Genomic DNA, 16,509 nt, shown 5'->3' with positions numbered 1-16,509 from the left:
TATGTGATCATCGAATGAACCTTCATCTAATTCGCCGAGTTGTATGAACAACTCGTCGAGCTCACCTTCATCTGATAAACAAGTCTTGTCCTTGACTCTCCGAGTTGTATGAACAACTCGTCGAGTTCATCTTCAACTATTAGGAGATTGCCTTGGAGTCGCCGAGTTTGTTCTAGCACTCGTCGAGTCCCATGAACTCCACGTCTAAGGCTAAGTCCAATACGTTGGGTCACTCTTTCTGACCTTCTACAACCCTTGTAACACCCAATTGAGGTCTTATGACCTTCAACAGATATGGTACTTTATGCCTTGGACTTGTCAAGTCCCAAGAACGGACTCGCCGAGTCAATAGTGTCCATGCCCTATTTCCTCAATTTCTGATGTACAACCTTTGACCAAATGATAGATCCAAGCCCCTAAGCTCGATCTAGCACGTAAAGTTACGAACTTTACGTGCATGCATGGGACTTTTGAGCCTAAAAGGCTCTAAAATGGCTCTTATGTTGCATGGGACCTTCCTTGAGTGCAAAAGCAACCCAAATCTGCCTTGTGACTCTTCCCAAGACTTAGATCCAAGGTCTTGACCCCCAACCATGTTTGCAAACATGGTTGGCCACCTCATATGGCTTAAAAAGCCCTAAATCTTCCCCAAAAAGGGATCTAACAAATGAACAAGCAAGGTATAGACTTTACACCTTTCAAAGACTGAAAATGATGCACCAAACCCGAATCCTTCAGTCTCCTCTTGATCCTTCTATGCTCTTCCTTCTTCTTTGTGAACAAAACTACCAAAATCACCACAAAAGCCTTAGATCTTGCACAAAAACACTAAGGGTTTGCTATGGAGGGTTTCTGGGAGCAATAGGGACGAGTGGTGGCTGAAAGAGATGATTAAATAGGGTCCAAACCCTCAGATTAGGGTTTTTGTCCAATCAGAGCCTACTCGTCGAGTCCGGGACCCGACTCGACAAGTCCAATACTTAAATACCGCGACCCATCCCGCTTCTACTCGGCGAGTTGGTCCTTCAACTCGCCGAGTCCCAGGCAAAAAACGCAAAACACTTAAATAAATTACATACCAAGAACCAGGTGCTACAGTTGTAGATTTGTATGGATCGAGTTTCGTTTGGAAGATGTTGGAGGGATGTTGATTGGGTTCTTACGGGTCAGTAGGATGATGTTCATGTGCTTATAGGCCCACCGAGGTGCTGGTCGTGAGTCTTTATGTTGTGATTAGACGTTGGCAAAATCGGTGTTGAACTGTGAGATTCCCATTCCAATGATTGTACAGTGTCACGACATATCGTGAATAATTATGGAGGCTATTTATGTGAGGTTGACCCGATAGTTATGTAGTGGAGACTCGTCTGTTCGGTTTGCTAGTCGTTTGGCATAGTTGAGTGTTTGAGTGGTATGGAAATACTACTGGTGGCTCGATAGAAAATAAGTTTTAGTCAGGTATAGGTAGAATGTAACGTCCCAAAAATTAAGTCCAAAAATTTTGATTTTTATATTAATAAAACCATTATCCAAGACATAATCATAAAACCATAGTAAAATCAGAGCATGTCAATTAACATCCAAATACATTAGATTTATGTAAAATATGGAACCATGGGGTGTGTGCAATGTAGTCATCTCGAGCACTTCCCCCTTTAAACCAGAAGTACCTGAAACATAAACTGAAAACCATAAGGACAAACCTTAGTGAGTTCCCCAAAATACCACATACCATACATATCAAACATATAATGGTCCCCGCTCGTCATCGGACCCCGCTCAGAACAGATATGTCAGTAATCAGGTCCCGTCTGGCTTCAGGTCGTGCCCGATATACATGCAAACACATAAATACATGAAAGAATCACAAAGACAAATAGCATACAATATAGTCATCAGGCCCCACCCGACATCGGGACCCACCTGATATATATCAGATAACAAACATGAAAGAGTCACGTAGACCACTAGCATCCTAATCATATCAAAACATGGGCTAGCATTGGTGCCTTCGACTCGCCAAACACTATTAGGAAACTCACCTCAAGCTGCTGAATCTCTCAAATAAAATCTCGGTCTGCTAATCCGGAAAACCCCTGTAGGGTCCGATGGGTGTTGCGTCTTGGGCTCGTTCCTTAGTCCGTTTTTGTATCCGGATTGGGCCAGTCCATCCGTGATTTATTTCTAGGGTTTAGTATTTATAGATGCTTGCATGCATCTTTGTACGTAAGATTGGAAGTCGATCATTCATAGATTTTTTACTATTTTATCGTTTGTAACCCTAATAGCCTCTACAGCGGAAGTTCTTTGTCGAGCTCTGCTGAGGCTTGAATCTATTGAATCATTCGACATATTTTGATTCACTCTTGTGTTTGATTTTTCTGTTTATGCCTTTGTGATTAACTTTTTTAAAGATCTAAACGATCAAAGAGTTTCTTAACTCATCAATTGGTATCAGAGCAGGAGACTGTGTAATTCATACACATCTCTTCTGTGAAAGAAGTGATTAGGGTTTATTCTGCATTCATTGATATTTATTGAGCCGTCACTCCATAATTGACGTATCTCATTATTTATTCATCTTGCCCTAATTTTACGTATTACAAAGTCTAATCTTATAACAGGTTAAACGATCAAGCATGGACGATTCTCAATCTAATCCTATTAACATTTCAAACAGTATAGGATCTACAACCAAGATTCCAATTCTCTACACTCAAGATTACAAAGTGTGGACGCACCACTTTGAAGACTATGTCATTGGATCTGAAGACAATGAGTATCTGATATGGGAAGCTATTATATCTGGCCCATTTGCTCATTCAGGAACATCTAGAATCATTAAAACTCAAAAGGAATACAATGATTTATTAAAAGACATGAAAGATGTTGCTCGGGACGAAAAGGAGAAGTTTCAATGCAACATTAAGGCATTGAGACTAATTCGATTCGCTCTTCAATCCGACACGTTTAGATCGGTGAGTTCTTGCAGTACAGCAAAGCAAATCTGGGATCGGCTGCGAGAGCTGTATTCCACAGATGAAGATCTGGAGCACTCAATTCAGACCTCACTTCTCTCTGAATGTGGAGAGTTCAAGCAGAACCTAGAGGAAGTTGTTACACAGACATTTGATCACTTTAATCATCTTCTCAGCAAGATGATCAAACATGATATTGAAAGGAAACTCATCGAACAAAAGGTCACTTTCCTGAATGGCCTAAGATCCGAATGGAGAGCTGTTGTGTCAACGGCTAAAGCACACGAGCAATTCAAATCGCACTCGCTGGCGAAACTAGTGGGGATTCTGAAATCCCAGGAAAAGACAGTATTGCAAGAGAAAAGCGTGGTTTCAAATCTGGGTTCCTTGGTGCTTCTGTCCAAAGGTAAGAGTACAGCAGAAGACGAAGAGGATCTGGGAGATCACGATTTGACAACTGAAGACTATGCTATGATGGTGTCAAATCCCAGAAGGTTCATTAAGAAAAAGTTCCCTACCAACAAAAATCGTAATTGGCAAGGAAGCTACAGCTCTGAAAAGGTGAAAGAGGAGCCCAAGGTTGAAGAATCGAAGAAGGTGAATGGTGTTAGTTGCTTTTACTGTGGTGGGAAAAATCACTACGCAAAAGATTGTGTGCTGAAAAAGATGGCAGAGAAAGATGAAGAGAAGGATGAAGAAGCTAGTCTCCTAAAAGGACTGGAGGAGATTAAGAGAAAGAAAGTTGTTGCTAATCCCTCTATGAATGCTCTTATTGTGCAGGGTTCGGTAGATGATGATGAGTTCGGTGGCGTGCAGGTGTGGTCGACTGACTCAGAAGACGATGAAGTAAGAAAGCCTTCTCATGGAAAGGCTTATGTTGCAAAGAATGGTGAAACTGATGGAAAATGTCTATTGGTGACCGATGTATCTCAGATGAGGGGATACAACACTAATGGTGGAAACCAAGAGGCTAAGGAGCGAGAGGTCTTGTGCTTTACAGCAAAACCTATCAGTGTACAGATCAGTGAGCTCGATGAACTGATCAAGAAGGTACAATCTATTTTTGTTTCATTTAAAATCCCTCAAAAATCATATGAAAAGGAATTAAATAACTTGAATTCAAGAATCTCAAATCTAGATAGTTGTTTAACTCAAACACGGGTCACAAATTCTAATCTAACTGACCAAATAAGCAGGGTGTCATCCAAGAGTGAAGAGCGGAGGATTTGGATAGAGCAGAAAGAGTTGGAGCTGATTAAGTCTAGGGATGAAAACATTTATTTGCAAAGAGACAATCTCAAATTATTAAAACAAAGGAATGTTTTTTGTTTGATTGCCAAAAGGCTTTATGCTAACATTACTCAATTGCATTTAAATTGTGAAATAGGACAGAAGATACATCGCATGATTTTGCCTTTCCTTGAGTTTAAGGAAGATGAAATCGATGCCGAAGCATACAACTATGAAAGTATTGTATCTTCTAACGATGTCAATCCTACTTATATGTATGGTCTGGACAAAATTGAATCTTTTATTAAGTCCAAAGACCATAAGGACATGCTTAAAAATCTTTTGGATGAAAATGATAAGTTGAAACTCAGGGCCGAAACCATACAAAAATTTGACTCATTGAGTGCCAAATTGAGTTCAGAAAATAAAATTGATGTTGAAAATGCATCTGAACTTAATGAGGACGATGACATAAATGAAATTTCTGTATAGGATGTTGTTGATTGTTCTGAGTTCGTCAGGAGCGAACCTGAAAACCACAAAAACTTGATTTCTGAAAATTCTGTGGAATTTGCTCGTTTGTCCAAAACTAAGTCCCCGATCCTTAAAGAAAAGGCAGTCGTGTTTCAGATGGTTAGAACAACTCCTAATCAGGTGTACATGGTCATAGGAGTAACCGAACATCAGACAGCCGAACTCACTACCATAGTGAACGAAGATAATGCAGATGGTTGTGATGAGTTTTTCTGGTATGCACCAATAGACAACGCAGACGAAACAGTCGGTCTGTCGGAGCGAACATCATGGAAGACCAAAGGTAGATATGTGCCCGAACCTCTGAATAAGCCTAACAACTTCGACGTTCCAAGTTCAAGTGGCACAAAAGAGATTCCAGTGGAAGAAGTCACCTCAACAAGCGAAACCTCTTCCATGAAGAGTGAACCTGTTGCGAAGAATTTGAAACAAAAGGCAAATATCCACAAACAACCGAAACAGGTGACAAATCAAAAGCAGCAGAGAAACTTGAGATACAAGAAAAATCTCTCTGAGCGAAAGCAGTTTTGGCGCTCCCAAAATCCTCACTACACTCACTTTGACAAAAATTCTAAGTCAAAAGGAGAAGAAAACAAGAGTCAAAGGAAATTCGAATCTCCAATTCAAAATAACTAGAGGAAGACTTTCGGGCCACAGGAAGAACAGAACCAAAAGGATAGGTTCGGTCCCGAAAGCAACAACAACAACCGAAAAGCTAGTTTCGGTCAGTCAAACAACAACAGGCAAATACCTGATTTTAGCCCGTCAACCTTTTACAATAAAAGACCCAATTTCGGACCACCAACCTACAACACCCAAAAATCAAGCTTCGGTTCATCATCAATCAGCAACCGAACGTCTAGGTTCGGTCCCTCAAATGACCACAACCGAAAGGGTCATTCTGAATCTCAAGTCAGGAAAAATTCTCATTCTAATTTCTTTTCCTCTAATTCTTCTCGTTCTCAATCTTCTTCTAAGCCTAATTCTGATCCTACACTAAATTCAAGATCATCAAAGGACTTGAAAGGAAAAAGGAAAATTTCCTCAGCTGATGAAGACCGAAAGCAGGCTAAAGTCCAAACACCATAACCTAAAGCTAATACACCTGCATCTATATCTAATAAAATCAAAGTGTTTACTATTAAAAGAAAAGATGAAACAACCTTAATTAAATGAACATATCTTGTTAATGTTTCTCTTACTATTCCTGTTTCTGTAAAAGGCTCGCATGGACCCAAGAAAACTTTAGGTTCCTAAATCTGCTTAATTTTTGCAGGTTATAAGTGATGAGCAGTTTGACGAAGAATGGTACATAGACAGTGGCTGCTCGCGTCACATGACAGGAAGGAATGAAGAACTAAGGGAGTTTCGGTCTCTTCAAAACGATGGCAATGTCAAGTTCGGTAACAACTCTTATGGAACGATAAAGGGTTATCGGATGATAACAAATGGAGATTTTACAATCAGAAAGGTGGCGTATGTAGAGGGGTTGCAGCATAACCTCATCAGTGTGTCTCAACTGGTGGGAGGAACCAGTCTCAAAGTCTCGTTCGATGACGAAGGTTCAGAAATTATAGAGAAGAAATCTAACAAAGTCATTCTCAAATCATATCGAAAAGGTGAAATGTTTCCTCTGAATCTTAGACCAATCAAAGGGAATCCAGCAATATGTCTTTTATCCAAAGCTCACTCAGACGAAAGTTGGTTGTGGCACCGAAGGCTTTCACATCTCAACTTCAAAGACATCAACAAGCTTATCACCGGAGGTCATGTTCGGGGTCTTCCATTGCTCAAATTCGATCGTGAACACTTGTGTGCTGCATGCGAAATGGGGAAACAAAGTCGTCAAAGTCATCCAACGATCATTAACACGAAAGTTGTTGAACCACTTGAGTTGCTTCACATCGACTTATGTGGCTCATCATCAATCGAGAGCGTTGGCGGTAACAAGTATATCCTTGTTATTGTTGATGACTTCTCACGTTTTACTTGGGTATTCTTTTTAAAGCACAAATCTGAGGCGACTCCCAAACTAAAAATCTTTATCAAGCAGGTCGAAGTGCAACTGAGGAAAGTCGTTCGAAACATTAGGAGCGACAATGGACTGGAATTCAAGAACAAAGAATTCGAAGACTTCATGGCAGAAAAAGGGAACAGTCACAACTTCTCAGCCCCTTATACACCTCAACAGAATGGAATTGTCGAAAGGTGAAACCGATCCTTGTGTGAGGCGGCCCGAACCATGATAAGTTTTGCCTCTCTTCCCTTATATTTATGGGCTGACGCCATTGCTGCAACATGTTTTACTCAGAATAGGTCTTATCTCAACAAACGTTTCTCTTTCACTCCTTATGAGATAATCAACAACAGGAAGCCGAATGTCAAATTCTTCCATGTGTTCGGTTCCAGGTGCTTCATCTTCAACTCCAAACAACATCGCAAGAAGTTTGACGTCAAAGCTGATGAAGGAATCTTTCTGGGATATTCTCTTACTTCAAAGGCTTACAGGGTTATGAATAAGCGTTCAAAAAGAATTGCAGAAACCTACTATGTGACGTTCGATGACAATTATGTCAAGAAGTTGAAGTCCACTGAATAAACAATAGGAGAGATTTTCTCTCAAACAGGTCAAGTGAGAGCCTCTATTGCCAATCTCTTTGACCAGTTCATGGATCTATTTGATGAACCTGAGAAAGCAGCTCACTCTGAAGCCACGGTAGCAGATAACAAGATTGATCACCTTAAGAAGATCATCAAAGATGCAGCCAAACAAATGGGAGCGGAAGAACCAGTTTGAAAACAACCTCCCCAGAGCGGTACTTCGGTCGAGGGGGAGAATCTATCCTCTTCAAATAAGCAGGACTCACATATTCAGGGGGAGAATCCAATTTTTGACACACCCGAAAGCCACTCTGCACCCGAAAGTCCAGTAACACCTGAAAGTCCAGTGACAACCGAAAGCCTGGATCAACCCGAAAGCCCGGTTGAAGAAAGATTTCTTAGGTCATCATCTGTCGAGGGGGAGAATTCTGATATGCTCTATGACGATGACATTCAATCAGAGTTGGAAGAAATGGTAAATGCCGAATTGGATCCATCCTATGATCCAAACTATCCTCCACTCACCAAATGGACCAGAGATCATCTTGTATCTCAAATAGTGGTGACACATCAGAGAAAGTTCTAACTCATTCACAACTGAAGGCAGAACAAGCTGCTTTGTTCTCCAAATTAGAGCTCTGCATGTTTAATTCTTTCGTGTCTAAAATTGAGCCGAAGACCGTCAATATTGCTCTTGATCACTCTGATTGGGTCCAGGCAATGCAAGACAAACTCAATGAGTTTGATAGAAATAAGGTCTGGCGTCTCATTCCAACACCGAAAGATGCCTCAGTCGTCGGTCTTAAATGGGTTTTCAGGAACAAAATGGACAAGGAGGGGAATGTAATCCGGAATAAGGCTCGGCTAGTGGTGAAAGGTTACTGCCAGAAAGAAGGAATCGATTATGAAGAGACATTTGCTCTAGTAGCAAGGCTGGAATCTGTTCGAATATTTCTTGCCTATGCTGCACACAAGAATTTCGAGGTCTACCAAATGGATGTGAAGTGCGCTTTTCTGAATGGGGAACTTGAAGAGACGGTGTACGTAGAACAACCTACTGGTTTCATGAATGAAAAATATCCAAATCACTGCTACATCTTAGATAAGGCAGTTTACGGTCTGAAACAAACACCTAGGGCATGGTATGAAACACTAACTAAGTTTTTAAACATGTCTAAATTATAACAAGGTTCGATTGATCCAACCTTCTTTCGTAAAAAGGAAGGTAACCACCTTATGATAGTTCAGATCTATGTCGATGATATCATCTTTGGCTCAACGAATCCTAGCTTAACAGCTGAATTCAGAAAGTTGATGGAGACAAAAATTGAAATGAGCTCAATGGGTCCGATTAACTTTTTCCTTGGTTTAAATATTAGACAGGGACCCGAAGGCATCTTTATCAACCAGGAAGCATATACTAAGACTCTTCTTGCCAAGTTCGGCATGATGGGAGATTCAAAAGTTAAAGTCCCTATGGCGTTCGGAACCAAGCTCACACCATCATTGGAAAAACAGACAGTTGACATAACGCTATATCGCCAAATGATTGGTTCCCTGATGTACCTCACAACTAGCAGGCCTGATATAATGTTTTCTGTGTGCTATTGTGCCAGGTTTCAAGAAAACCCTCGTGAACCACATATGCTGGCAGTGAAGAATATACTCCGGTATTTGAAGCGAACCACCTCTCTCGTTTTCTGGTATCCTTCAAACTCAGGTTTCTTTGTTCAAGCCTACTCAGATGCAGACCTTGGAGGATGTGGATTAGACAGGAAAAGCACTACAGGAGGCTGTCAATTCCTCGATGGGAAGTTGGTGAGCTGGCAATCTAAGAACCAAGCGTGTGTTTCTCTGTCTACAGCCGAAGCAGAGTACATTGCAGCTGCCTCCTGCACATCTCAAGTGATTTGGATCCAAAGCCAACTCAGGGACTATGGAATCAATATGAAAAAGATCCCTCTATATTGCGACTCTAAAAGTGCAATAAGGATCTGTCATAACCCTGTGCAACACTCCAAAACCAAACATATTGCAGTGCGGTATCACTTTATTAAGGATCATGTGGAAGACGGAAACGTAGAGATTCACTTTGTTCGAACCATTGATCAACTGGCTGACATCTTCACCAAAGCCCTTCCTGAAGCAAGTTTTAATAAAATTCTGCAAGGCCTAGGTATGATGGAATCAGAGTCGGTACCAAAAATACATTCTCATAACTAAATGTTGGAAGTGAAATGAACTAAACGCTCGGTCTATTTCGGGTTCGGTTCACATGGGAACCGAAATGAACCGAGCGTTCGGTCTATTTCGGGTTCGGTCCCATCGCACTTATTTTCTCATATCTAAAAAAGGTGATATCTTTGGTTGTATACTCTTGTACAAATGTTTTTTCAAAAATCCAAAAAAAAAAATTCTCGAACCGAAATGAACCGAGCGTTCGGTCTATTTCGGGTTCGGTTCCAAATTTTTTTATTTTGGTTTGTTTTGTTTCTCTCTTTACAAAATTCTCAAAAATTCCAAAAATATTTTCTTTTTCTTTTTGTCTCTTCTTTTGTTTATATTAATAGTCTACAGATTATCGATGGGGCAGGTATCATTCTCACTCTTTTTACTAGCTAAGTGTCCCTAGAAGCATGCTGCTGCATGTTGTCCAAAGCCTCGACTGATTTTGAATAAAGCCTTATTGACTTGGTATATACAAACCTTGTCTTCCCAATTAGGCTGCTAAATTTATTCTAATCATGAGCTACCTTACTCCTTTCTCATATGAGTTAATAGTTTTCTGCTTAGTCACTAATTTTATAGCAGAGGTACTTTGGTTTCCTTACACCATCTCAAACATTTTTCTCCATCATATTCTATTCATAAATGTAACCCTTGAGACTCTCAGAAATTACCACTGAGGTTTATGGTTACACAATCTCTGTATTAGTGATCTTAGCTTCGTGTCATTACGTGCTAAGTGAAACCCACAAATCAATACCTACTATGCATTGACGGTGAACAATTAAATTTGCTCTAGCTTTCACTTATGAATTAACGAAATCACCCAAGTGGTTGTACCATAAAATCTCTAATTTTTTTGTGTGATTCTTATGAAACTGTTACATACCATAACATCCCTAAGAATCCAATTTTATTTTTTTTGAGATTTCACCCCAAGTATTTTCAACATGTCACTTAAATATTATCTAAGCCTACTTGTTCAACAGACCACATTGGTCTCATAAGTTCTTCAGTAGATTTTTGTCTTATGTCAAGATCAGGAATTCTCAACTGAAGAGAAAGCCTCCCAAATAAGCCTTATTAAAAGATGCCTTTCAACACTTCTTAACTAGTGATTGATCGTAATTCAATGGGAAACCACACAAACACTTTAAGGTCTCTCTTGACTTTGAAGGAAGAGATTCGTGCCTGGGATCCACTGTTTCGTGTCTTTATTGACATCACAAATTCCCACATATTAGTTGCTTTATTTCCTTATCTTTGACACTCTATGCACGAAAATCTTTTTGATTTTCCAAAAATTTGGTTTCGTTCAATATAAGCTATTTTTTATGGCTCCGAGATTTAATGTTATATTCTACACGTGTTCATTTTTATTTCTGACGACAGCTAACGATTATCTGTTGACTCAGCCGGAAGCTTAACAGTTCAGGAATTCAAAAGGGTTTTTGCTGGGAACGTGTGCGAAACGGAAGAGTTTTTCTCTCTCATGCGTAATCATAGGGGTTGCCAAACTGTCACGTGTCAATCACCTCAGGAAATGCTTCGATTTTCAAGAAGATTTGGGAGCGGATTCTTCTCTCTCTTCTACCCACAGTATAAAGGCTAAACCCTAAAGTCTTTTACCTCTTTACTGCACCAAATATTCAGAGAGCAAGAAACGACTCTTTTCTCCCACTGTTCATCATCTTCTCCAAAACCACTCTTCAATGGCGGACTCTTTTTCAGTTCACGCTACCTCCCACATTCTACCTATTCGACCTCAACAAAACCTGATAATTGATCTCACCCCACATGTCTATGATGCTTTCATGTTCCCAATCGTGGAGTGTCTTAAGTACTCTCCACTGGTTCAAGCATTAACCAGGTCTGAGATCGTTCCAATGGAGTGCTTGTCGCAGATCTTCTCGACTGCCCACTATGACAAGTCTGTCGATCGCATCTTTTTCGACATTCTTGATACCAAATCCTCCATCTCCAAACAACGATGCTGTTCTCTTCTAGGTTTCGAGCCTGATGAGTCAAGGGTTAACCCTGAATCTGTTCCTGTGGCGCAGTTGTTCTCCATGTTTTACAACATGGGATATATCGAAATTCTAACCACTGTTACCAAGTTCAAGAAATCATGTCTTTCTCCTCAGTGGAATGGTTTCTTCACTGTGTTGTTCAAAGGATTATCAGAACGAAGTGCAGGTTCAGATGGGGCTAGCAGACTGTTTATGACAATTCTCTATGGGTTGTACCACGACGTCAATCTTGACTATGGATCAGTTTTATGGCAGCAGCTGATTCAAAGTCTTGCGTCTACTTCTCGCCATTCTGAGATCTCTTATGCCAGATTATGGACTCTGGTCACGAAGTGGGCAATAGACAAGTATCATGTCCCTGTCGTTGCTGATTCTCCACTCTCCTCGATCAGCATTTTCCACACAACGAAGATCATAGTGTCTGATTCCTCAAAATTCCAGTTCGTTGGCTCAATCCCTGAGTCAATGTATGCGTTTGTTCCAAGGGACAGTCGCATCAACAAGACTTACAAGGAGTTTCTTCGTTCGGGCCCCAGAGAGCTCACTCCAGAAATGATTCAGTCAATCCACGACGCTGACAGGCCCGCTCCCAGGGGAAAGAAACCAGACAAGGGGAAAGACAAGAAAGCTGTCAAAGAAGCGAAAGGTCCTTCTCCAAAGAAGCGAAAACCATCAAAGGCAGCTTAATCACCTCCCCCTAAGAAGAGGAAAACTCAGCCCAGGCGCAAACTCATTCTTGACTCCTCTTCCAGTGAATCAGAGGATGAGAGCTCAGACTCTGAAGAGTCGATTCGAGGTGACACTCCTCCACGTTCGCCTTCCCCTGAGGTACATGTTTCATATGCACTAGTATCTTCTCCTCCAATCTCCATCTCTATTTCCATTCCCCCCATAACCTCCACTACTCAAATACCACCCACCTCTATCCCTGTACCACCTCCTGTTTTCACTAAAGCTACCACAACAACCACCACTGGAGTTTGAACCAACGTATCTGATACGGGGGCTCATACTTCAGCACCCAAACACACACCCGCTACCGAATATACTTCCACACCCGAACCTACTACCACAAACGAACCTCCACCCTCACCTTCTGATGGGTTTTGGTCATAAGACATCCTATGTGCTCATACAAACCCTAATGCTTGGATCTAGGTTTCTCTATTGTACATGCAAGTTATCCAAGACTATAAACCCTAATTCTAGCATTCAAGTAATCATATTTACATGAGAATAGGTTTAAGATGTTACCTTGATTGTTATGTAGCAATAACAATCCCAAATCTCCTTGTATTGACTTTAGAAAGCTTAGAGTCACAAATGTCACTCCTCTAATGGTTCACAAACACCATAAGCAAGAGGATGAAGGAGAGAGGATGGAGGCTACCAAAGCTCGTGTGAAACCCTAGCAAGAAGCTTAGCCACGTTTTTGGTCCTTAAGGGGTCTATATATTGAGGCAATTAGGGTTATCTAACATGGAAACCCTAATTTAGTTGCTTAAGCCCTAAGCAACCCATGGAGCCCTTTCCATAAGGCCTTGGAAGATTTCATATGGGCTTCCCCCATAGAATTCGTCCACCTTATGATATAAGGCAATCCATGGCCCAAATTGCAATTATCTTATAATTACAATTCCAGTCCCTTAAGTTTAATTAATCTCTTTTAGTCACAAAACTAATTACCAATTAACTATTGACTAATATTAATTAAACAATATGATTTCTCCTTTAATATATTATTCTCATAATATATTAATAAATCATATTTAATCCTTTCTCTCCATAATTCATCCTATCAAGTTGCTTTGGTGAAGGCAACCCAAAAGGACCATGCACCATTGGGTCAAGTACATACCAAAATAGTTATGGACTTAGACACTAATCCAACAGTCTCCCACTTGGATAAGTCTAATAACTATTCTGCGTATGACTTCAGATCCTGATCTGCAATCGTAGCTTTTCAAAGCCGCTGTCAACTCTGATCTTATCAGATACGCGTGTCCTTAGATAAGGGATCATATATTCCTCCATTCTAGATATCATATGAGATATGATTTCAAATCATTCTCTTTGTACTATATCTCGATTCCCGATTTATGACGACTGACTAATTGAACAAATCAAATTAGCCCTAGCCCGGCCAACCATTTACGTTTGTCATCACTAAACCATCAAGGGGCCCAAAGATATCGCTTTTATCCTACCTTGGATAAAAGGAACGGATAAACTTTGACACAATGCTTGCTTGCACTCACTCACCGAATCACACACAACAATATGTTTTATAACACCAAGTTACTAGTGCGTTTACATATTATCAATGTGTAACCGATTTGCAAGATACAACTCACACATCTCGGTTTCAAGAATATAAGATGTTATCGTCTCACCAATCACTCGTGATACAATTCATGGAGTGATCCAAGTGAGCGTGGGTTTAATCCAATGCTCAAATCATATTCATAAGCACTCATGAACGTTGCAGAAAACATTTGCTTAAGTCTAATGCTCTTTAGACAATCCACACACCTATTCACAACAGTCTTCATTCATATCTACTTCCAACATATGAATTACTGTGGCCCGTTCGAATAATTCGATTATTCTTAATAAACTCAATTATTCTGGAAGTCAAAACATGCAAATGTGAAACACAAGAATAATACTAATCCCATATGGCCTCAAACCTTTGAGTATAAATAAAACTTCTATTATTTATCACCATATTGATTACTCATTATTTGTCGTTTAGGGTAATCAACTTCTTACTTGAATTACTACACTTGTCCCATGCTCTTAGCATGCACACAATGTTTACCTATGGTTCTTACTTTTGTGAAATAGACAAATTGTACACATTTCCAATCATTCTCATTTCACAACTCCAAATCCTTTTTCATAAGTGTAAGAATATCAAATTCTTGCTACTTATAGAATATGCTAGATTCTAACATTTTATGCAATGATCTTTTTGTAATGTCACTACACCAAAGTCACAAAGACTATTGCCAATGATATTACAAAGTCCTCTATCGGAGATTGTTACAAGACAATTCCATAGACGTGATGTCTCTCACTCAAAGTACATTCTTTGAACATCCTTTTACATAGAAGTTTCTAATCTAGTCATAGATTTCTCAATATTCAATTCCCAATATGGACACACTTCCATATGTTCCATATGACAACTCATTCTTAATAGAATCTTTTCTATTCATAATAATGTCGATATGGTCCATTCAATATGGACACATTTCCATACTTTCCATATGACAACTCATTCTTAATAGAATCTTTTCTATTCATAATAATGTCGATATGGTCCATTCAATACCATGCTTCCAACTCCTCACAAGCGACCAATCCTCGTCCAACTTTGGATTTTCCTTTGATAGTTGTTTAATTATTTTAGTCAAAACCAATTCTAGTCCCTTTTCCCTCTAAATGCGCTCGACATTTGGAAAATTTTAGAATGGTCAAACATTAAAGCATTTGCAATCGATCCTATACCCGAAGCATATGGGACACGACGCATAATGTTTTATTTGCTATGTTCTCAAAATTCGAATTGTGAAGAGGAATGTCGTAATCATAATCGAAATTTTAAGAACACACTATGTACCCTTGACTAAATTTATTAACATTTCTCAACCTAATCCTTTAGATTTGAAATGAAGCATAATATTCTCTCCCTTAATTATAGCAAAGCAACTTTACAACCCTTACGACTTTGCAAGGTATAACTCTTGTTTTCTATAATTAATACTGCTAACCTTGCAATACTTTCCTTAATAATCATACAATCATAACTTTTATGCTCCCACTATCATGATGATTACTATAAAACATAACATTTATGCTCCCACTAGCTTCGACATGTCTTTAGAAACTGCTTAACTTTCAGAAAAACAATGCTTATTGAATTTTTTAAGTTCATGTTTCTAATACTTAGTGCTTTGATAATCTTTTATCAAGGCTTCTTGAACTTATACACCTTTGCTATAGATAGTTCATATGTGTGTGTAAACAATTGCCAAACCTCACAATTCAAATTATGGAAAGGGATACCGTAACCATAATCGAATTCGAAAATGCAATTTTACAATCACTATCTTCTTAAAATCTTTCTTAGTGAAAGCATTTACTCACAATCATTTTCATGAAGGAAGAAATCTTATTACACTTACATTTAAACGGTGTATTTGTTCCTATCCATGTGAATTTGTCAAAACCAAAGTTTACGACAAATTCAAACTCATATGGATCGAACTTTCTTAATCTCAATTTCTTGTCTTATGGTAGCACAGCTGCCCACCATGTCTTCCAAGTAGTTAAGCAATTCACCTTTTCTTATCAATGTACTTTCCATTGATCAAGGTCCTTGCCCTTTATGCATTCAAATGAGAACTCATAGGACTCGCATGCATAATTAACTCGATTGGATTGGCACAGAAACAAAATAATGTCAACACGATAGGTTGTAAACCTCAACTCGTGTGCTAGTGATGATCGATAAGGTTTATTTGATTTGTTCTTGAAACCTTTCAAGACCATTAAGACTCCCACTGACTCCTTGACATATAAGATTCTCTTGTCAAAACATTTCTTGACAAACAAATATTCAAGAGTTAGTGTAGCTTTTATCAAAACTCTTCATAAATTGGTCCTAGTTGGTCTTTGTCTGATCCAAGACATCACAACTTTCCACATTTGATGAATGTTATAAACCTTCTTAATACTTTTCCACTCAATGTCACAATCTTAACTTTAAGACTTGTTTTGGAACGAAGCATGATTGACTTCTTAATATAACCATTTCTTCAATTCTTGATTCCTCTTCTTAGACATACAATTGTACTAAGATTCACATAGAGGATCAATTGAGATATGGTTCTTAATCATTAATA

Source organism: Lactuca sativa, chromosome 3, assembly GCF_002870075.4.
Source record: "Lactuca sativa cultivar Salinas chromosome 3, Lsat_Salinas_v11, whole genome shotgun sequence".
Lineage (NCBI taxonomy): Eukaryota > Viridiplantae > Streptophyta > Magnoliopsida > Asterales > Asteraceae > Lactuca > Lactuca sativa.
The sequence above is the reverse complement of the archived record's forward strand: the minus strand, read 5'-3'. Positions refer to the sequence as shown.